The 24,797-nt window shown below is 44.0% G+C and overlaps 1 long non-coding RNA gene across 3 annotated transcripts in view; it reads left to right on the forward strand.

Annotated features, from left to right (window-relative positions):
• The window catches only part of LOC148137568 (uncharacterized), a 173,970-nt gene extending 164,223 nt beyond the window's left edge, over positions 1-9,747 (forward strand). For all 3 annotated transcript variants that reach the window (XR_015754181.1, XR_015754180.1, XR_015754179.1), the window contains exon 3: positions 9,617-9,747. This is a non-coding gene — a long non-coding RNA (uncharacterized LOC148137568). The remainder of the gene's footprint in view (positions 1-9,616) is intronic.
• The last annotated feature ends 15,050 nt before the right edge of the window (positions 9,748-24,797 follow it).

Consider the following 24,797-nt stretch of genomic DNA (forward strand, 5'->3'; position numbering starts at 1 on the left):
AAAATGAATAAAGGATGTTTGGAATTTATGACCTGGTGGACTACGCAAGGAAAGGAGTTTGCTCATCTGGGACCAGTTTAGATCGCTTCTAGTGAAGAAATCAGTTGGTAACATCCGCTCACATAACACTGGCATAGCTGCAATTCCTGAAAGACTTACAAGTGTTTTGCAACCAATAGCTGTTGGTATCAATAAGTCATTTAAAGACATGATGAGAAAGAAGTGGAATAACTGGATGGGTTATGGAGAAAAAAATATATGCAAAAGAAGTGGTATGTGGGCTCCATCGCTGCCGCTGATCTGTGAATGGATTGTTGAGTTATGGAAGGAAACAAAAGCTGACAGTGTTTTCAAAATATTCAAGAAATGTGGAATTTCGAAGGCATTGGACGGTACAAAGGACGAATATCTATGGGATGGCAGAAATGAAGAAGAAGCGGATGATGTGCTACCACTAACCAAGGTCAGCGAAGATGAAGAGGATCCATACGATGATATCATTCATCCTGATGATCATGAAGCTTTATTCGGTGCTGAAGATGTTGAACAGTGTGATTTTGTGGGATGTTAATGAACTTTTGTTTTTGACATGTTTAATTTATGATGTACCATGTAATTGTGATTTAAAGCAATATTCTATTTATACTGAGGAGTGGCAGATGGGGTTTAATTTAGATAAATGCGAAGTGCTGCATTTTGGGAAAGCAAATCAGAACTGAGCCGGACTTATACACTTAATGGTAAGGTCCTGCAGTGTGTTGCTGAACAAAGAGACCTTGGAATGCAGGTTCATAGCTCCTTGAAAGTGGTGTCGCAGGTAGATAAGATAGGGAAGCAGACGTTTGGTAAGCTTTCCTTTATTGGACAGAGCATTCATTTGAGGTTATTATGCAGCTGTACAGGGCATTGGTGTGCAATTCTGGTCTCCTTCCTATCAGAAGGATATTGTGAAACTTGAAAAAGTTCAGAAAAGATTTACAAGGATGTTGTCAGGGTTGGAGGGTTTAAGCTATAGAGAGAGGTTGAATAGGCTGGGGATGATTTCCCTGGAGCGTCAGAGGCTGAGGGGTGTTCTTATAGAGGTTTATAAAATCATGAGGGGCATGTATAAGGTAAATAGACAAGATCTTTTCCTTGGGGTGGGGGAGTCCAGAGCTAGAGGGCATAGGTTAAGGGTGAGAGGGAAAAGATTTAAAAGGGTCCTAAGGGGCAACTTTATCATGCAGAAGGTGGTGCATGTATGGAATGTGTTGACAGAGGAAGTGGTGGAGGATGATACAATTATAACATGTAAAAGACATCTGGATGGATATATGAATAGGAAGGGTTTAAGAGGGATATGGGCCAGGTGCTGGCCAATGGGACTAGATTAGATTAGGATACCTGTTCCATATGGATGAGTCTGTTTCTGTCCTGTGCATCTCTATGACTTTATGACTTCACTTTTTGTATGTATAACTAAAAACTTAAAAATTCATTTTTGTTTCTATGGTCTTTAACCAGTAATTTCTGTAATTTGTTGTGTTTGTTTTCTTTAATTGTTTAGAGATCAATTGGGCTTCTGCTAATGATACAGTATTTTGGACTGTACCATGAATTTTTGCCCCTCAAAGTAATAGTCGACCCCATAAATTTAACTTAAAAAATGGTCTAAAAGTTTTGACTTTTACACAATTATATACGCTAATATTTGTGCCACACAAATGCCAGGCGACAATGATCACCAATAAGAGGCAATCTAACAATCACCCCTTAACATTCCAAAGTGTTACCATCACTGAATCCCCCACAAACAATGTAATTGTGAAGCCTCCTCCTCCATTGTGTTAACTATCTCCCATGATTCACAAATAGCTGTGGCAGGTCTGATCTGTTTTTTGTGGGGTCATTTAGCTCTGTCAATCACTTGCTGCTTATTCTGTTTGGCATGCAAGAAGTCCTATTTGGCAGCTTTGCCAGTTTGACATCTCATTTTCAGGTATACCTGGTGCTGCTCCTGGTATGTCCTCCTGTTCCCTCCATTGAACCAGAGTTGATCCCCTCGCTTAATGGTAATGGTCGAATGAGGGATATATTAGGCCATGAGATTGCACACTGTGCTGGAGTACAATTTTGCTGCTGTTGATGGCCCTCGTCATCTTGTGAATATCTAATCTTGAATTACAAGGTCTGTTTCTAAATGGGAAATCTGTCCCATTTAGCATGCCAGTCATGCCACACAGCACAAAGGAGGGTATTTTCACTGTGAAGGTGAGACTTTGTCTTGACAAGTGCCATGTGATGGTCACTCTTATCAATACTGTCATGGACAGATGCATTTGTAGTTGGCAGATTACTAAGTATGAGGCTAAGTATGTTTTTCCCTCTTTTTCCTTTGTCACAGCCGCAATATATTAGCTATATCCTTTAGGACCGGATGAGAACAAAGAACATTACAGCACAGGAACAGGCTCTTCGGCCTTCCAAGCCTGCACCAAACCAGATCCTCCATCTAAACTTGTCACCTATTTTCTAACGATCTGTATCCCTCTGCTCCCTGCCTATTTCTGTATCTGTCTAGATACATCTTAAATGATGCTATTCTGCCCACTTCTACCACCTCCACTGGCAACACGTTCCAGGCACCCTCTGTGTGAAGAACTTTCCATGCATATCTCCCTTAAACCTTTCCCATCTCACCCTGAACTTGTGACCCCTAGTAATTGAGACCCCACTCTGGGAAACGTTTCTTGCTATCCAACCTATCTACACCTCTTATGATTTTGTAAATCTCAATCAGGTTCCCCCTCCATCCCAACCTCCATCTTTCTAATGAAAATAATCCTAATCTACTCAACCTCTCTTAATAGCTAGCGTCCTCCACAACTGCCTGATGAAGGAGCAGCGCTCCAAAAGCTAATGCTTCCAAATAAACCTGTTGGACTATAACCTGCTTTGTGTGATTTTTAACTTTGTACACCCCGGTCCAACACCAGCACCTCCAAATCATGCCCTCCATACTAGGCAACATTCTGATGAACCTCCTCTGCACCCTCTCCAAACTATCCACATCCTTTTGGTAATGTGGCGACCAGAACTGTATGCAGTATTCCAAACGTGGCAAAACCAAAGTTCTATACTATTGTAACATGATCTGCCAACTTTTGTACTCAATATCCCATCTGATGAAGGAAAGCATGCCGTATGCCTTCTTGACCACTGTACTGACCTGCATTGCCACCTTCAGGGAACAGTGGACCTGAACACCCAGATCTCTCTGTATATCAATTTTCCCCGGTGCTTTTCCATTTACTGTACAGTTCACTCATGAACTGGATCTTCCAAAATGCATCACCTTGCATTTGCCCAGATTGAACTCCATCGGCCATTTCTCTGCCAAACTCTCCAATCTATCTATATTCTGCTGCATTCTCTGATAGTACCCTTCACTATCTGTTACTCCACCAATCTTAGTGTCATCTGCAAACATGCTAGTCAAACTACCCATACCTCCCTCCAGATCATTTATGAATATCACAAACAACAATGGTCCTGACACAGATCCCTGTGGAACACGACTGGTCACAGTTTTCCATTTTGAGAAACTCCATTTTGAGAAACTCCCTTCCACTATGAGTCTGTCTCCTGTTGCCCAGCCAGTTCTCTATCCATCTAGCTAGCACACCTTGGATCCCATGCAACTTCACTTTCTCCATCAGCCTACCATGGGGAACCTTATCAAATGCCTTACTAAAGTCCATGTATATGATATCTACAATCCTTCCCTCATTAATCAACTTTGTCACTTCCTCAAAGAATTCTATTAAGTTGGTAAGACGATCTTCCCTGCACAAAACCATGTTGCCTATTTTCTTCCAAATGCAAAGATCCTATCCCTCAGTATCTTTTCCGGCAGCTTCCCTACCACTGACGTCAGGCTCACCGGTCTATAATTTCCTGGATTATCCCTGCTACCCTTCTTAAACAAGGGAGAAATTCTCCAGTCCTCCGGGACCTCACTTGTACTCAGGGATGCTGCAAAGAATCTGTTAAGGCCCCAGCTATTTCCTCTCTTGCTTCCCGCAGTAACCTGACCTGGGGATTTGTTCACCTTAATGCCTTTTAGAGTACCCAATACTTCCAATATTTATACCTCTATCTCACACTCATTGTTGGAGGCCTGTAATACAGTCCCAACATTGTTACCGCACCCTTCCTATTTCTGAGCTCTGCCCATATTGCCTCACTGTTCAAGTCCTCCATAGAGCCTTTCTTGAGCTCGATTAGGGATAGTGCTGCTCCTGAACTACCTCTTACTGGTCATATCAGGGACATTGTCTGTAAGGTATGATTCCATGAGACTAACTGTGTCAGGCTGTAGCTTGACTAGTCTGTGAGACAACTCTCCAAACTTTGAAGCCGAAACTCCCTCCAGTGGGACATTGTGGGTCCACCTATAGCACATGGACTGCAGCTCACCACCACTTCCTGAAAAGCAACCAGGAATTGGCATTAAATGCTGGCCCACATAGGGACACTCATGTCCTATGATTGAATAAAAGAAAACTTGCCTTCACCCGCAAAGGTTTTCAACAGAAAATTGGCCATGATTTTGTCTAGAAACCCTGAGGCTGCCAACTTCTACTTATCAAAGTGCTTCAAGAGACAAGCTACTCAGGCCTGCACCACATATATCTTAAAGGACTGAAATTGGCACATCTGAATTTCTTTTCGTGTTTGTCCTCATAACAAAACCAAATGTTTTGTCTTGAGGATCCATCTTTCCTTGTGTTTGTGTTTCTGTGAGCCTGAGAAAGTGAATGTATTTTGTTGTCTTTACATTTCAGTTTTGTGTGAATGAACAATGCCTTTACTTCTGATGTAAACTTACCCAAAAACATATTTTATGTTGATGACTGAGAAGCACAACACCAAACAGTTAAAAGATTTCTTCTCAAATATATCTTGTCACAGACATCTGAGAAATGAGAAGAGGAATAGCTATCCCATCATCCCTCTCCTTGTCCATAACAAACTGTATCAAAAATAGATTAACTGGTAACTATCATGTTGCCACTTGTAAGGAACTTGCTCTACATTGGCTGCCATATAGGCTGCCACATATTCTACACTACAGCAAAGGTGACCCTTAACAATTACTTAATTGGCTGAAACGGACTTTGCGATGTCATGAGATAATGAAAGATAATATCTTGCAAATACAAGTCATCGAATCCTTGCAGTGCAGAAAGAGGTCATTCAGCCCATCAAGTCTGCACCCACCCTCTGAAGAGCATCCCACTCAGAACCCTACCTTATCCCCATATTTATTATGGCTAATCCACCTAACCTCTTTTTTAAATTCACACATGGGATGAGGGCATCGCTGGATGGCCAGCAATTATTGCCCAGAGGGCAGTTAAGAGTCAACCACATTGCTTTGGGCCAGACCAGGGGCTCTCTGCCTGTATTCCTGATGAAGGGCTTTTGCCGAAACATCGATTTTACTGCTCCTCAGATGCTGCCTGAACTGCTGTGCTTTTCCAGCACCACTCTAATTGAGACTCTGGTTTCCAGCATCTGCAATCATTGTTTTTACCCAGACCAGGTGAAGATAGCAGTTTCCTTTCCTAATGGGCATTAATGTACTGGGTGGTTTTTCTAACAAGTGGCAATAGATTCATGATTATCATTATAGTTTTCATTCCATATTTCTATTGGATTCAAATTCCACCATCTGCCAAGGAGGAACTTGAGCCCGGGTTCCCGGAACATTACCCGAGTCTCTGGATTAGCAGTTCAGTGATAGTATCAATAGGCCCTTGCCTCCCCTTTACATCCCTGGACACTATGGGCAATTTATAATGGCTAACCCACCTAGCCTGCACATTGATGGAAAGCAGAGGGATGGGGGGAGCATGCAAACTCCACACAGATTGTTAACCAAGGCTGGAATCGAACACAGGTCACTTACATGTGAGGCAGCAGTGCTAACCACTGTGCCACCCATTATCATATTTTTTAAAAGAGGAAAGCCCAACATCTGTGCTTGAGAAGATTGTGAGGGATAGGATAGACATGCATTTGGAAAGACAGGGTTTGATTAGGAATAGTCAGCATGGCTTCGTGAGTGGGAGATCCTGCCTCACAAATTTGTTCGAGTTTTTTGATGAAGTGACCAGGATGATTGATGAGGGCAGGGAGGTAGACATCGTCTGTATGGATTTCAGTAAGGCATTTGATAAGGTTCCACATGGTAGGCTGCTCTGGATTGCATGGAATCCAAGGGAAGCTGGCAAATTGGATACACAATTGACTTGATGGTAAGAAGCAGAGGGCAATAGTGGAAGGATGCTTGTCAGACTGGAGGCCTGTGACTTAGTGGAGTGCCTCAGGGGTCGATTCTGGACCCATTGCTGTTTCTTATCTATGTCAATGATTTGGATGAGAATGTACAAGGCATGATTAGTGAGTTTGCTGATGACACTAAAGCAAGCAGTATTGTGGGCAGTGTGGAAGGTTATCAGAAATAGCAGCAGGACCTTGATCAGCTGGGGAAGTGGGCCAAGAATTGGCAAATGGAGTTTAATATAGACAAGTGTGAGGTCTTGCGTTTTGGAAACTCAAATCAAGGTAGGAGTTTTGGTGAATGGTAGGGCCTTAAGGAGTGTAGCGGAACAGAGGGACCTAGGAGTTCAGGTGCAATGTTCTCTGAAAGTGAAGTCACAGGTAGACAGGGCAGTGAAGAAGACTTTTGGCACATTGGCCTTCATCAGTCAGGGCATTGAGTATAGAAATTAAGAAGTTATACTGTAGTTGTACAGGATGTTAGTGAGGCCACGTTTAGAGTATTGTGTTCAGTTTTGGTCACCTTGCTAGAGAAAAGATGTTATTAAACTGGAAAGAGTGCAGAAGAAATTTATGAGGATGTTGCCAGGATGCAATGGTCTGAGATATAGGGAGAGGTTGGACAAGCTACGGCTTCTTTCTTTAAAGTGTAGGAGACTGAGAGGGCATCTTATAAACGTGTATAAGGTCACGAGAGCTGAAAATGTGTTGCTGGAAAAGCGCAGCAGGTCAGGCAGCATCCAAGGAACAGGAGAATCGACGTTTCGGTATGCCCGAAGCGTCGATTCTCATGTTCCTTGGATGCTGCCTGACCTGCTGCGCTTTTCCAGCAACACATTTTCAGCTCTGATCTCCAGCATCTGCAGCCCTCACTTTCTCCTCTAAGGTCACGAGAGGTATGGATAGGGTTAATACACTCTGTTTTTTACCCCAGATTTGGGGAATTGAGGACGAGGGCATGAGTTTAAGGTTAGAACATAGAACATAGAACATAGAAGAATACAGCGCAGTACAGGCCCTTCGGCCCTCGATGTTGCGCCGATCCAAGCCCACCTAACCTACACTAGCCCACTATCCTCCAAATGCCTATCCAATGCCCGCTTAAATGCCCATAATGAGGGAGAGTCCACCACTGCTACTGGCAGGGTATTCCATGAACTCACGACTCGCTGAATAAAGAACCTACCCCTAACATCTGTCCTATACCTACCCCCCCTTAATTTAAAGCTATGCCCCCATGTAATAGCTGACTCCATACGTGGAAAAAGATTCTCACTGTCGACCCTATCTAAACCCCTAATCATCTTGTACACCTCTATCAAGTCACCCCTAAACCTTCTTTTCTCCAATGAAAACAACCCCAAGTGCCTCAGCCTTTCCTCATACGATCTTTCTACCATACCAGGCAACATCCTGGCAAACCTCCTCTGCACCCGTTCCAGTGCCTCCACATCCTTCCTATAGTATGGCGACCAAAACTGCACACAATACTCCAGATGCGGCCGCACCAGAGTCTTATACAACTGCAACATGGCCTCAGGACTCCGGAACTCAATTCCTCTACCAATAAAAGCCAGTACGCCATATGCCTTCTTCACCGCACTATTTACCTGGGTGGCAACTTTCAGAGATCTGTGTACATGGACACCAAGATCCCTCTGCTCATCCACACTACTAAGTATCCGACCATTAGCCCAGTACCCCATCTTTTAATTACTCTTACCAAAGTGAATCACCTCACACTTAGCTACATTGAACTCCATTTGCCACCTTTCTGCCCAGTTCTGCAGCTTATCTATATCCCGCTGTAACCTGCCACATCCTTCCTCACTGTCTACAACTCCTCCGACTTTCGTATCATCCGCAAACTTGCTCACCCAACCTTCTAACCCCTCCTCCAGGTCATTTATAAAAATGACAAACAGCAATGGTCCCAAAACAGATCCTTGCGGAACACCGCTAGTGACGGCACTCCAAGATGAACGTTTGCCATCAACTACTACCCTCTGTCTTCTTCCAGCCAGCCAACTCCTAATCCAAACCTCCAACTCACCCTCAATGCCATACCTCCGTATTTTTTGCAGTAGTCTACCATGGGGAACCTTATCAAACGCCTTACTAAAATCCATATACACCACATCTACCGCTTTCCCCTCGTCCACCTCCTTAGTCACCTTCTCAAAGAATTCAATAAGGTTTGTGAGGCACGACCTGCCCTTCACAAAATCATGCTGACTATCCTTGATCACATTATTCCTATCCAGATGTTCATAAATCCTATCCCTTACAATTCTCTCTAAGATTTTGCTCACAACAGAAGTGAGACTCACCGGCCTATAGTTACTAGGGTTATTCCTACTCCCCTTCTTGAACAAGGGAACCACATTTGCTAGCCTCCAATCTTCTGGCACTACTCCTGTAGACAACGAGGACATAAAAATCAAGGCCAATGGCTCTGCAATCTCCTCCCTTGCTTCCCAGAGAATCCTTGGATAAATGCCATCAGGCCCAGGGGACTTATCTATTTTCACCCTTTCCAGAATTTCCAACACCTCTTCTCTACATACCTCAAAGCCATCCATTCTACTTAATTGTGACTCAGTACTCACATTGATTACAATGTCCTGTTCCTGATTGAATACTGACGAAATGTATTCATTCAGTGTCTCCCCAATCTCTTCAGCCTCCACACACAACTTCCCACTACTATCCTTGACTGCACCTATTCCTACCCTAGTCATTCTTTTATTCCTGACATACCTATAGAAAGCCTTAGGGTTTTCCCTAATCCTACCAACTAAGGACCTTTCATGTCCCCTCCTTGCTGCTCTTAGCTCTCTCTTCAGGTCCTTCCTGGCTACCTTAATTGAACCTCAATCGCCCCAATTGAACCTTCACGCCTCATCTTTAGAAGGGAATTAATAAAAGGGAACCTTGAGGGGCAACTTTTTTATACAAAGTGTGGTGCGCATATGGAATGAGCTGCCAGCAGAAGTGGTTGAGGCGGCTACATTAACAACATTTAAAGTGCAGTTGGACAAGTACATGGATAGGAAACGTTTGGAGGGATATGGGCCAAGTGCAGGGAAATGGAGTTAGCATGGATGGACATTTTGGTCGACATGGACCAGTTTGGGCCAAAGGGCTTGTCTCCATGGCTCCATGGAGGACTCCATGACTCTAGGACTCTATGTTTTTTGGTTCAAATTGAGTGTTTCAATGGAATTTGCTGGAAAAATAGTTTGAAACTGTCAGTAATTTTTCTCATTCTATGTTTGTATTTCCACAGGGTGTCCTCAGTCAGAACTCAGGAGCTCCATATGTCGTGAAGCCGTGGTTATATTCAATGCTCATTTTAAATTAATCAGCTTAAAACAGGAATTAAACTTCTGAAAGAAATAAACTTTGTTGTCTCAGAAACTTGTTGACTCTAAATTACATTATTCATCATCCCACCAGACAATCCTATTGGAATAAGACCACCGTATACAATGATCCCATCCCAACCTGGGTTTGCAAATGATTTCCCATCCTACCCTATTAACAGGCATCTGTTCTTGAAGTGTTTAACTATTGAAAGTGAATTATTAAAGACTAGTTGCTTAGACAATGGAACCTACGGTTAAGACATTATTGAGCTATAATTGGAATATATAATGATGGTTGAATGACTGACAGTTAGAGAGAGATAGCATGACTAATTCAATTATTTGTATGCTTAGTGCAAATGGGTTTCTGAGGAGAATTGGTGCAGGAGTAGAGCTATGTGGAACTCCTGCTCTCCTTCTCTCCATCCAACTAACTAGCTTGGACCAAGTCTATTAATTTGTTTCCATTCTGAAGGAGCCAGATTCGTTTTAAAGAAGGAATTCAATTCCACAGCAATATGCCTCAAAGAACAGCTACACCTTTAAACTGCCTCAGCACTGAAAGTGAGCTCACCAGAGTCGGCCTGCAGCTATGAACTATAAACTTCTTTTATGTTTTACAGACTCATTTGAGCAATCTATCCTCCCTTACTCTAAAAGTGTGTGCGTGTGTATGAAATAACTGCCAGTATCCCATCACCAAGTCACCCTTTATTTAAATTTACATATTACACTGGCTGTGACAAACCAGCTCAGAGTCAGTCCCTGAAGTCAGGAGACTGTCTGAATCTCCTGTTTATTTTTTGTTTCTTTTTCTTTTTACAAGTGGTATAAATCTTTACTCAGTTTCCACCACCAGGAAGAAAAGAAACACCCAAGTGGCCAGTGACAAGCGGTACCCTTCACATCAAAGGACAATGCTGCGTGATCAAACAGTGAAGGGGAGGGCAGAGATTAAATCAAAATAGAGTTGGACGATGAAATAATGCACTCCACTCCCTGCGGCACCCAACTCTCCCTGAACAACCCACGGTGTTGCTGGAGACCACGTGCTCCTTTGCCAAGGACACCCGGGCTCTAACGCAACCACGGAAAAGGGGCAGGCAATTGGCCCTAACGACCCCCTCCATGGCCCGCTGCCTGGACCTGTTTATGGCCAGTTTGGCCACGGAATCTCCAATTTATCTCTGTCAGCCAAGGCTCCCTGATTGGCAAGGCTCCCTGATTGGTTAACAACCCCAATTAATGATCTCATCGTCAATGAGTTCCACAGTGAGTGTGACAAATGTGTGTGAGTGAGTTTGAATGTGTGAGAGTGTGTGTAAGAGTGTATGTGTGGATGTGTCTGTAAGTGAGTGATTATGTGAGCATTGTTACGACATGGGGTAAACGCTCCTGCTTAATTTAAAACCAACAACATAGAATATATTTATCCCGTGCAGTAATCTGAGAAAATTCGATAGACCAAGAAATAGTTAAAGTAAAAATTAACAACTTTATTTCTTAAAGTATAACAGAATAATTAACTAGCAACTATTTACAATTCCTTACTCTAACCTATCTGTTACCTTCCCTTCTATAATACTAGTCCAATAAAACTCCCGATTACGATTTACAACACAAAACTTCTTATCTCAAAACCAGGCAGCTTTTGGTTTCTCAGAATTCCAATCTTCTTTTCTTCTATTTAGGAATTTCTGCTTCACAGATTACTGATCGATAAAGGTGCTTTTAAGAGAGCTATTTTTCAGGCAGCCTTTTTACGTGCTGATAGCTGAGCAGTTCTCCTCTCAACTGTTCAACCTTCCCCAGTCTTATACCCCCAAAGCATCGGATTATGTCATTGGCTTTTAAGATTATCAGTGTACTCAATTCAAACTGGTTTGGAGTTTGGTATTTTTGGGGGCACAATTTAAACTGATTAGCCTAATGTGAATCTGTTTTGTTGTTTCCAGGCATTGTGTCTTATTGAGGACACTTGATGCTGTCACTGCTAGCTTTTAACTCTCTGAAAGGTACAGGACACCCACATCTTCATAACAGTGTGTATATCCGTGAGAGAGAGAGAGAGAGTGTGCGTGTGTATATGTAAGGATGTTGAAATCGGAAAAAGCACACATACAGAATGTAGAAGAAAGTCAGCAAGTCAGGCAGCATTGGTGGACAGACAAGCAGACTTAATGTTCTGGGTCCTGTATGACTATTCTTCAGAACATTCCCCCACAGCCCCCCCCCAACCCCAGACTGAATGGATGGGCAGTTCTGACTGACGACTAGCCGGATCCCTGACTGATCTCTGTGTATTTTCAAGGCCAAGTCATTGAGTGTATTTAAAACAGAGATTGAAAGTTTTTTTGCTTAGTAAGGAGATCAAGGCAGGGGAATGGGTTTAAGAAACATATCAGCTGTGATCGAATGACAGAACAGAGTTAATAGGCTGAGTGGCCAAATTTTTTAATTAGATTCTTTACAGTGTGGAAACAGACCATTCAGCCCAACCATTCCACACTGACCCTCTGAAGAGTAACCCAACCAGACCCATTTCCCTTTGACTAATGCACCTAACACTATGGGGACAATTTAGCATGGCCAATTCACCAATTCTGTACATCTTTGGACTGTGGGAGGAAACTAGAGCACCTGGAGGAAACCCACACAGACACAGGGAAAGTGTGCAAACTCCACACAGACAGGCCCGAGGCTGGAATTGAACCTGGGACCCTGGTGCTGTGAGGCAGCAGTGCTAACCACTGAGCCACCGTGCTGCTCCTCTATCCTATGGTCTTATGGAGGAAGAGATTAAGACAGGGCGGGGTGGAGATCAGGATGGGGAGAGTGGGAGAATGGGAGGGATGGGGAGGTCAGAATCTGGCAGAGACCTGAAGGAGAAGGTGGGTGGTGAGAGCCATGAGGAAGTGTGGATGATAGACAGAAAGAGAAAGGGCCTCCTAACACCTGGGCTTTCCTTGTCCCAGGCCCACCCTCTGGCTTCTGGGCCCTTTTCTCTTCTCACTCTGGCAACTCCCCCTATATCCTGCAAACATCTCTTCCCACCAGTGAATCCTAGTTCAAAATCACGCAAGCTTCCTTGCACGTGTATGGTCATGCATTTTTGTGTGACATCAGATGTAAAGTCAATGTCATAATGGCAGTGAGTGGAACCATGTGTTAACCAATGAGCGCATGTATAGTTGTGCACAGTTTTTTTTATTTCAAAAATATACTTTATTCATAAAATATTTTGATGGTCTGTACAGTTGGTCATGCCATACATACGTAAACATTCAATTTCTTTGCATACAGAGATCAGAATTTATCATTTGTATATACAGGTCTGTACATTTATCAATCATATATCCATATATTTAGCTGAGGCGTCAGATGTTACACGGTGGTCTTTCCCCACCACGCCTTGGCAGCAGCTGCCCCAAGTTTCAGCGCGTCCCTCAACACGTAGTCCTGGACCTTGGAATGTGCCGTCTGCAACACTCAGTGGGGGTCAACTCCTTCAGCTGGACGATCAACAGGTTTCAGACCACCCAGAGAGCGTCCTTCACCGAGTTGATGATCCTCCAGGCACAGTTGATGTTCGTCTCGCTGTGCGTCCCGGGGAACAGGCCGTAGAGCACGGAGTCCCGCGTCACGGCGCTGCTCGGGACGAACCTCGACAAACACCACTGCATTCCTCTCCAGACTTCTTCTGCGTAGGCACATTCCAGAAGGAGATGTGTGACAGTCTCGTCCCCACCACAGCTGCTTCGAGGGCAGCGTGCATTGCGTCTGAGAGTCCGGGCGTGCATAAAGGATCTCACAGGCAGAGCCCTTTGTGCACAGTTTTTGGTGTTGGCAAACACGGCTCTGGGAGCCTAACCCTGTGTACACCATACCCATGCAGCAGCATTCAGTCCATCAGAGCTATTGAGCTGTAAAGATGTGGAGAAGCTAGTACCTGCCTGATACCAGTGTCTGTAGATGTGGGCTACCTGCAGTTGCTGCCCTGAAATGTTGGTTTTGAATGTCCACGGTGGAGATCTAGAGGAACAAATAACAAATCGGAGTTGTCAGATACCCACTCAGACTTCCATTCAGGAATTCCCAGTAGCTAGTTTCAATTCTATGGGTGGTAGGATAGAGGAGAGCTGAGATTAAGTACTAATGAGGGTGATAATGTGCAATTATCCCTGTTAATGGACCACTGACCACTGACTAGTGAGAATCTCATCTGGAACTTATTTGGAAGATGTAACATTAACAGCCTCAACATTGAGCAAAGCTTCACTAGACATTTTACACAATTCTCCTAAATTTCTCGCCCTAGTCCCTGTTGTTCAGGGCTGAGGAGATTCCACTCACTGATTCTGTCATTGTGGCCTCACTCTCACTTTCCCTTTCCCCATCCTCCCTGTCTGTTCTCGTAACAATTCTAGCTCCAGTTTTATTATTGTTTTGAGAACAAAATGTAAAAGAACTTGCATTTATATAGCACCATTCACCACTTCAACTTAAAACCAATGAAGTACTATTGAGGTATAGTCTCTGAATTGCTGTGCTTTTCTGAATGTTAATCCCTTGTCCTTTCTTAATCCTGAACCCTTATTCCCATCTCTGTCTAGTTTATTCTGTTCCATAATCTCAAACTTTACAATTCCTTATCTCCTCATTCACAATGGCAAGCATCATATTCCTACTTCAGAATAACTTTCTGGTGAAGTCTTTGAAAGCTTTTGATGGGGTACAACATTCTATAAACACAGATCTTGTCATTAAAGGCCTTCCTTTCTCTCAATACTTTTAGATTTTTATCACGTCAATCACTATTTCCTGATTTACTTATTTACTTTGTCAAAAATGCATTTTCAATTCAATTTTCAAAACAAGTATCTCAAATTTTTGCTCTTCACCCTTGGTACATAAGTTCTGAGCAACATACACTCTGCACAAAATTTTCACCCACACTTCAACTGCAAAAACCACTAACACCCACCACCCTGAACCCCACCCACACATCTCACCCATAGGCCAGCCAGAAACCTCGCCACACACCATACATTTTATAGCTCATCTCTTCTTCCCACATGTTTATTCTACCCATTCATCATCCTCCCTTTCTCACTCCACCTCATCCCAGACTTTAAGGGGAAGTAACAAATTAATGGCATTATGGCTGGACTGTTGACCCTGGTAATGTTCCAGGGACCCAGGTTTGAATCCCACATTGGCAGGTGGTGGGATTTGTATTCAATAAAAATCTGGAATTAAGAATGTAGTTGTCAGAGAAAAAAAACATTAGTTCACCAATGTCCTTTAGGAAAGGAAACTGCCATCCTTACCTGGTCTGGCCTACTTGTGACTCCAGTCCCACACTAATGTAGTTGACTCTTAGTGCTCTCTGGATAATTAGAAATGGGCAATAAATTCTGGCCTAGCCAGAGACACCTACATGCCATGAATGAACTAACAAAAACCCAAAAATGCAAATGACATTTCCTCTGCAACTCTGATCACCATAAACCATCTTTTCATCTCTTTGACATGAGTTGACCATCACCTTCCCATATCTCTTCTTGGTTATTCAGTTTGCTAAGACTGTACTCCTGTGCATGCTATTGCATTGTTCCCTCTGGTGACCCTCAAGGATCTTGCCTGGCACCCCCTCCTCTTTCTTACCTAAATGCTGCCCCATAACAACATCATACAAATAACAGGGCTAAGGTTTCAGTAACCTGACCCACAGGCTGAAGGTTGTGGTGAAGCCACCATTTAAGATACCAACCACAGTTTATCTGCTCCACCCCCAGAAGCAAGCCTGATAGCCAGAGCAGGGAGCCATCAATGAGTTTTGTATCACTGTTTATATCCCCATTTAGAGATAGGTTCAACTTCCTGGAGGCCAATGATAATAAAAGTGGGGCTATTCAGTGGATGAGGTGATTCAACCTGGGTTAGGCTTAACAGTGAGGGAACAGTTGGAGAAGGGTTAAGAGGGATGTGATTGGGATGGGAGGGATTGATTCTAAGGCTTTTTATTAGTAAATCAAGAGGATTTCCACAGAAAGATTTGATGCCCATTGGAGACCAAAGGGGCAACATGTGCATGAAACCAGTGGTCATTGTGAGATCTTAAATGAATATTTCTCATCTCTATCCACAAAGATTAGATTTCCTACAGTGTGGAAACAGGCCCTTTAGCCCAACAAGTCCACACCGACCCTCTGAAGAGTAACCCACCCAGACCCATTCCCCTACACTTACCCCCTGACTAATGCACCTAACAGTATGGGCAATTTAGCATGGCCAATTCACCTGACTTGCACATCTTTGGACTGTGGGAGGAAACTAGAGCATCTGGGGAAACCCACACAGACACAAAGAGAATGTACAACTCCACACAGACAGTCACCCGATGCAGGAATCAAACCCAGGTCCCTGGCGCTGTGAGGCAGCAGTGCTAGCCACTGCACAATTATACCACCCCAAAAGAGAAAGACATTGTAGCCGGGGATTTTAGTTGGGATGGTGAGGGTCTAGAGTATGCTAAGATAAATAAAAAGGAGATATTAGATGTGTTAGTAGCATAATGAAACATAAATCCCCAGGGCCTGATGAGATGTATCACAATCTGCTTTGGAAGGCAAGGGAGGGAATTGCTAGGGTCCCTTACAGAGATATTTAATACTTCGCTGGCCACAGGCCAACTGCCAGATGACTAGAGGATAGCTAATACAGTTCCTTTGTTCAAGAAGAGCAGTAGGGATAGGCCAGATAATTACTGACCAGTTAGTAACACGTCAGAAGTAGAGAAATTACTGGAAGAAATTCTGAGATCAACACTTGGAAAGGCAGTGATTGATCAGAGATAGTTAGGACAGATTTGTTCGAGGGAGATCCTGTCTGACTAATTTAATTGAGTTTTTTGAAATGGTGACTAAATATATTGATGAGGATTGTGCAGCTAAGGCTTTCAGGAAGGACTCCACACAGAGAGTCGCCCGAGGCAGGAATTGAACCCAGGTCTCAGGCGCTGTGAAGCAGCAGTGCGAACCACTGTGCCACCATACCATAAGCCAGCCTCCAATCGCCTTAAAATTACATCCCCTTGTGATAACCATTTCCACCCTGGGAAAAAGTCTCTGGCTATGCCCTCTATCTATGCCTCTCTACGTCTTGCACACCTCTATCAATATCACCTCTTATCCTTTTTTGCTCCAATGAGAAAAGCTTTAGCTATCTCAACCTTTTTTCATAAGACATGCCCTCCAGTCCAGGCAGCATCCTGGGAAATCTGCACCTTCTCTAAAGCTTCCATATCTTTTCTAAAGAGGTGACCAGAACTGAACACAATATTCCAAGTGTGGTCTAACCAAGGCTTTATAGAGCTGCAGTATAACCTCGTGGCTCTTAAACTCAATCTCCCTTAAAATGAAAACCAATACACCATAAGCCTTCTTAACAACCCTATCAACTTGGTTGGCAATTTTGAGGGATCTATGGGCGTCGACCCCAAGTTCCTTCTGTTCCTCCATACTGCCAAGAATCCTGCCTTTAACCTTGCAATCTAGATTCAAATTTGACCCTATAAATGAATCACTTCATACTTTTCCAGGTTGAATTCCATCTACCACTTATTAGCCCAGTTCTGCATCCTGTCAATGTCCCACTGCAACATACAACAGCCCTCTACACTATCCACAACTCCACCAACCATGTCATCAGCAAACCTGCTAACTCACGCTTCCACTTCATCATTCATGTCATTTATGAAAATTGCAAAGAGCAGAGATCCCAGAATAGATCCCTACAGAGCACCACTAGTCACCAAACTCCAGGCTGAATACTTTCCATCTACTACCACCCTCTGTCTTCCTTGGGCCAGCCAATTCTTTATCCAGACAGCCAAATTTCTCTGTATCTCTGTAACCTAACATGGAGAATCTTATCAAACACCTTGCTAAAATCTACATCCACTGCACTACTTTCATCAATGTGCATTGTCACATCCTCAAAGCATTCAATAAAGCTTGTGAGGCTATGACTTACCCCTCACAAAGCCATGCTGACTATATCTCATCAAACTATGGTTTTCCAAGTAATCATAAATCCTATCTCTCAGAATCCTTTCCATTAATCTGCCTGCCACCGACATAAGACGGGTCTGTAATTCCCAGAATCATCCCTATTCCCTTTTTTGATCAAGGGAATAACGTTTGCCACCCTCCAATCATTTGGTACTACTCCAGTGGATAGTGAGGCCATCGCCAAAGGCACAGCAATCTCTTCCCTTGCTTGCCGTAGAAACCTTGGGTATATCCCGTCTGGCCCAGGGGACTTATCTATCCTTATGTTTTGCAAACTTTTCAGAACATCCTCCTTCTTAATACCAACCTGTTCGAGCATAACAGCCTGTTTCACACTATCCTCACAAATGACAAGGTCCCTTTCACTAGTGCATACTGAAGCAAGGTATTCATTAAGGTCCTCCCCTACCTCCTCCAACTCCAGGCACATTCCCTCCACTCTCCCTGATCAGCCCGACCCTCACTCTGGCCATCCTCTTGATCCTCACATAAGTGTAGAACACTTTAAGGTTTTCCTTAATGCTACCTGGTAAAGCTTTTTCATGCCCCCTTCTAGCTCTAAGTCCATTCTTCAATTCCTTCCTGGCTACCGTGTAACCCTCTAGAGCCTTGTCTGATCCTTGCCTTCTCAACCTTAAATAAGCTTCCTTCTTCCTCTTGACTAGATGTTCCACATCCCTTGTCACCCAAGGTTCCTTCACCCTACCATCCCTTCCTTTCCTCAGTGGGACAAACCTATCCAGCACTATCAACAAGTGCTCCAGAAACAACCTCCATACTTCTGTCGGGCATTTTTCTGAGAATGTCTGTTCCCAATTTATGCTCCACAGTTCCTACCTAATAGTATTGTAATTGCCCCTGCCCCAATTAAATACTTTCCCATAATGTCTGTTCCTACCCCTCTCCATGACTATAGTAAAGGTCGGGGAATTGTGATCACTATCACCAAATGCTCTCCCACTGAGAGATCTGACACCTGACCTTGTTCGTTGTCAAGCACCAAATCCAATATGGCTTCCCCTCTCATTGGACTATCTACATACTGAGTCAGGATTCCTTCCTCAATACACCTGACAAAAACTGCTCCAGCCAAATTACTTGAACTAAGGAGGTTCCAATCAATATTAGGGAAGTTAAAGTCACCCATGACAACAACTCTTGTTGCTTCTGCACCTTTCCAAAATCTGCCTCCCAATCTGCTCCTCTGTATCCCTGTTGCTATTTTCTACACTGACTCTGTAGAAACACACTCCACAACAACTTCTCTTTCTGCAGCTGTGATACTATCCCTAATTAGCCTCCCCCCTTATTCCTTTTGAAACATCTAAATCCTGGAATACCCAACAACCATTCCTGCCCCTGTGATATCCAAGTCTCCTTAATAGCCACAATATCATAGTTCCAAGTACTGATCCATGTTCTGAGTTCATCGCCCTTATTCCTGATACTTCTTACTTTAAAATAGACACACTTCAACCCATTACACTAACTGCAACTTTGCCCTATCGACTGTCTATCCTTCCTCACAGGCTCTCTGCACGCTGTATCTGCCTGTTCACCAAATACCCCATCCTCTGGTCCGTGGCTCCAGTTCCCACCTCCCACCCATCAAGCTAGTTTAAACCCTCATGAAGACCTTTCACAAACCTCCCGTTCAGGTGTAACCTGTCTTCCTTGTACAGGTCCCACCTTCCCCAGAAGATATCCCAATGATCCATGTATCTGAAGCCCTCCCTCCTACACCAGCTCTGCAGCCACGTGTTTATCTGCACTCGCTCTCTGTTCCTAGCTTCATTAGCACGTGGCACTGGTAGCAATCCTGAGATTACTACTCTGCTCATCCTGCCTTCTGGCTCCCAACCTAAATCCCTATATTTACTTTTCAGGTCCTCCTCTCTTTCCCTACCTATGTCATTGGTACCGATGTATAGCACAACTTCTGGCTGCTCACCCTCCCCTTTTAGAATCCTGTAGATTTGATCCAAGACATCCCTGATGCTGGCGTCCAGGGGGCAATATATCACCTGGGAGTCTCGTTCACGACCACAGAATCTCCTGTCCGTTCCACAAACCATTGATGCTCCAAGCACTATCGCTGTCCTATTCTCCCCCCTTCCCTTCTGAGCCACAGAGTCAGGTTCAGTGCCAGAGACCTGGCCACTGTGGCTTTCCCCTGATAGGGACCCCCCCCCGCCACAAACAGTATCCAAAACAGTATACCTATTGTCAAGGGGAACGACCACAGGGAGTCTCTGTACTGTCTGCCTATTGCCTTTCCCTCTCCTGATGGTCACCCAGCTATCGTTATCCTGTAACTTAGGTGTGACCACCTCCCTGTGACTCCTCTGTATCACCCCGTCAGCCTCCCAAATGATCCAAAGTTCATCCAGCCTCGGTTCCCTAACATGGTCTGTGAGCAGCTGGAGTTGGGTGCACTTCTCGCAGGCGAAGTCAGCAGAGACACTAGCGGTGACCCTTACCTCCCACATCCTGCAAGAGAAGCATGCAGCTGCCCTAGCCTCCATCCCCTCTGCTCTAACATTGCCAATAGAGATTGAATACATTTTAAAAGTCCTTACCTTAGCAACCCTCCACACAGGGTCTTTTTTTTGGTTAGAGGAGGCAGATGGGTGGGAGACGTGTAGACATGTGGGTGGAAGACACGTGTAGTGTCTCGGGTTCAGCCGCAACCTGAATATATCAGTTCATGTACCCAGCAGACCCCGTGTCTGCTTCACCTCCAGTTGTGTGTTTTCTCCACCTATTCATGATGTAAGTATTTAACAGGAAAAATTTACCCTCCCGGCAGCCCCCTGCTCTCACCACTCCCACTGCTGCAATGGTTTCGATCCAGCAACAATAAAACAATGGAGATATAGTTTCCAGGTTCTGATACTGTGTGAGTTTGGAGAATGTTTGCAGCTGATAGTGTTCCTATTTGTATGTTGCCTTTTTCCTTTATGTTCATAGGGACCATGAGGGCTTTTGCCCGAAACGTCGATTTTCCTGCTCCTCGGATGCTGCCTGAACTGCTGTGCTTTTCCAGCACCTCTCTAATCTAGAATCTGGTTTTCAGCATCTGCAGTCCTGTTTTTACCACAGAGAAAATGTTGTCTGCACAGAGTTAGTGAGTTGCTGCAGGGCATCATGCAGAGGGTGTGTGCTGCTGCTACCATGCATTGAAGCTGGACAGAGTGGGTCTTTCAGGTGACGCATGGATATCAAGCAGGCTGCATTCACCTGGATGATGTCAAGAGTCTTGTGTGTTGTTGGAGTTGTACTTATCCAGGCAAGTAGGGAATATTCCATCATACTCCTCACTGGCTTTGACGAGCAATAGGTCTTTGGAATGGTGCAGGGAGCAGAATTCCTGAAAATCGTTTGTTTCCAAACATTAGTGAAATGCAGTGAAATAACCCAGTACAGTAATTGTGAGTATTCTTCACCGTTGCATGTCCCCGAATGGTGGCTAAAGTTGTTTGAAACACTGAGTATAGAAAGCTACTTTCAGTAGATTCATGGCCTCTGTGCACTGTTCAGTCACAAATCCCATTCTCAGACTTTGGGACTGGCAGTTCAGTGCTGCTCAATTATTTACTGGGACACAGATGTCACAAAGTAAATCCTCCCAAAGCTCATTCAACTGGGAAGACTGGATTCCTTGCTACATGTTCAAGAGGTGCGGCTTTCTCTTACTTTTAATGAAAATCTCAGGCAGTCTGGTGGCTGAGGTCAGTATGGTACAAGTTGCAACTAGTGGGCGGCACGGTGGCACAGTGGTTAGCACTGTTGCCTCACAGCGCCAGAGACCCGGGTTCAATTCCCGCCTCAGGCGACTGACTGTGTGGAGTTTGCACATTCTCCCCGTGTCTGCGTGGGTTTCCTCTGGGTGCTCCGGTTTCCTCCCACAGTCCAAAGATGTGCAGGCTAGGTGAATTGGCCATGCTAAATTGCCTGTAGTGTTGGGTATAGGGGTAAATATAGGGGCATCGGTGGGTCGGTGTGGACTTGTTGGGCCGAAGGGCCTGTTTCCACACTGTAATCTAATCTAATCTACTCCCCAATCAGTAGTCTCACCTTTGAGTCAGTAGGTTGTGGGTGCAAGTCACACTCTGGGGATTTGAGAACAAAATCTACACTGACACTGAGGCAGTACTGTAATGCACAGAGGAGACAATAGACTGAAATCCTGTCTGCCCTCTCAGATGGATATAAAACATTCTGAAGAAAAACAGGAGAGTTTTACTATTGTCTTGGTCAATGTATGTGTCTCAACCAACAGGAATTAACATAAGCTGATCATGACTGAATTATTGTTTTTGGGAGTTTGCTCTGACATATTTGCTTCTATGTTTCCTAGATTACATCAGTGACATTTGTTTGCTTTATTGGCTGTGAAATATTTTGGGATTCCCATATTAAGGATAACAAAATCAACCAAGAACATAGGACACCGAGCATTCCAGCGCAGTACACGCCCTTTGGCCCTCAATGTTGCACCGTCCTGTGAAACCAATCCGAAGTCCATCTATCCTACACTATTCCATTTTCATCCATATGTTTATCCAATGACCATTTAAATGCCCTTAAAGTTGGTGAGTCTATGACTGTTGCAGGCAGGGCATCCACACCCTTACTACTCTCTGTGTAAAGAAACTACCTCTGACATCTGTCCTATATCTATCACCCCTCAATTTAAAGCTATGTCCCTTTGAGCTAGCCATCGTCAACCAAGGAAAACGGCTCTCACTGTCCACCCTATCTAACCCGCTGATTATCAATTAATTCACCTTCAACCTTCTTCTCTCTAACAAAAACAGCCTCAACGAGTTACTTGTTTGTTGAATTTCTTATTAAGGACGCAACACATTTTGTTGATATTTCCATCTTGACAAATGAGCCAAACGGGCTCAACCTTGAAAAATCTAGACAAAGAACTTGGAGTGGGTACCTGGATACTGCTGCTCTGAAAGATGCCAGCCTTTGAGAGGTCTCATGGCTCATCTCTGATCCACTTCCAGGATGTTGCTTCAGTGCTGCACCTTGGGCTGCACTGGCAACTATCATTGTAATTCCAATGATGTGGAGGTGCCAGTATCGGACAACAATAAAAATCACACAACACCAGGTTATAGTCCAACAGGTTTAGATTACTTACAGTGTGGAAACAGGCCCTTCGGCCCAACAAGTCCACACTGACCCGCCGAAGCGCAAACCAACCAAACCCCTACATTTACCCCTTACCTAACACTACAGGCAATTTAGCATGGCCAATTCACCTGACCTGCACATCTTTGGACTGTGGGAGGAAACCGGAGCACCTGGAGGAAATCCACGCAGACACGGGGAGAATGTGCAAACTCCACACAGTCAGTTGCCTGAGACAGGAATTGAACCCAGGTCTCTGGCGCTGTGAGGCAACAGTGCTAACCACTGTGCCACCGTGCCGCCCAGGTTTATTTGGAAACACTAGCTTTCAGAGCACTGCTCCTTCATCAGGTGGTTGTGAAGCACAACCATAAGACACAGAATTTATAGTAAAAGGTTACAGCGTCATGCAAGTAAAACGATATATTGAACAAACCTCAATTGTTTTTAAGTCTTTCATCTTTTAGAATGGTTTGCAGGTTTCGGTTCATTAATATGTAAATCCCAGAACTTCTTTTATAAGGAACCCTTCTGAGAAAGGGTCACTTGACCCGAAACGTTAACTCTGATTTCTCTCCACAGCTGAGACATACTGAGCTTTTCCAGCAATTTATATTTTTGCTTCTGATTTAGAACATCCGCAGTTCTTTCAGTTTTTATTTCACGATAGGGTAAGCCATATGATAACAGCGTTGGAGGTAGTATACCAGCACGGATAGAGAGTTAGTTTATGGGCAGGAAACAGCAAGTGGTTATTTTTCAGTTGATGACCTGTGACCAGTGGGGCTCCAGAGGAATCAGTGCTGGGACCACAACTATTTACAATATATATATTTCATTATTTGGAGGAAGGAAGCAGATGTACTTAGCCAAATTTGCAGGCAACACAAAAATAAGTGAAAAAGCGGGTTGTGAGTGGGATACAAACAGCTTACAGAGAGATATTGACAGGTTAAGTAAGTGAAAAAATGTTGGAAAATGGACTATAATGTGGGAAAATAGAAAAAAAAACTGTAAAAAGCTGCAACCAATGTCCTTTAGGAAAGGAAATCTGTCATCCTTACCTGGTTTGGCCTACATGTGAGTCCACACTCACAGCAATGTGTTAACTCTTAACTGCCCTCTGAGCAATTAGGGATGGGCAATAAATACTGACCTAGTCAGTGAAGCTCACATCCCCTGAGTGATATAAAAACACACAAAAAGGGACCTAGGGGTATCTGTGCACGAAACACAGAAAGCTAGCATAACTGGTACAGCAGGTAATCAGGAAAGCTAATGGAATGTTGGCCCATATTTTAAGGGCATTGGAGTATAAGAGTAGGGAAACCTTATTGTGACTGGTGAGACCACATCCTCAGTACTGTGAGCAATTTTGATCCCCTGATTTAAGGAAAATTTTCATTGGAAGCAGTTAACAGAAGGTTCATGAGATGATACCTTGTATAGAAGGATTGTCTTATAAGCAAAGACAAGACAAATTGGAACCCTATTCTTTGAAATTTAGAAGCATAAGAGGCCAGCTTTTGAAAATGTATAGGATTCTGAAGGGGCTTGACAGTGTAAATGCTGGGAAGATGTTTCCCCACATGGGAGAGACCAAGGGCACAGTCTCAGAATAAAGAGACATCAGATGAGATGAGGAGGAATTTCTTCTCTCAGAGGGTTACGAGTCTTTAGAACATCTTGCCATGGGGAGCTGTGGGGGTAGAATCCTTGTGTATATCTAAGGCTGAGCTGGATAAATTCTTTATCAGAAGGGGAATCCAGGGTTACAGGGAAAAGGGCAGGAAAGTGGATGTGAACTATAGGCCAGTGAGTCTGATGTCCGTGGTGGGTAAGTTGTTGGAATGGATTCTGAGAGGTCAGATTTGCACGC

Source organism: Chiloscyllium plagiosum, unplaced genomic scaffold, assembly GCF_037043375.1.
Source record: "Chiloscyllium plagiosum isolate Xiang-an unplaced genomic scaffold, Cpla_swu_hap1 HiC_scaffold_42, whole genome shotgun sequence".
Lineage (NCBI taxonomy): Eukaryota > Metazoa > Chordata > Chondrichthyes > Orectolobiformes > Hemiscylliidae > Chiloscyllium > Chiloscyllium plagiosum.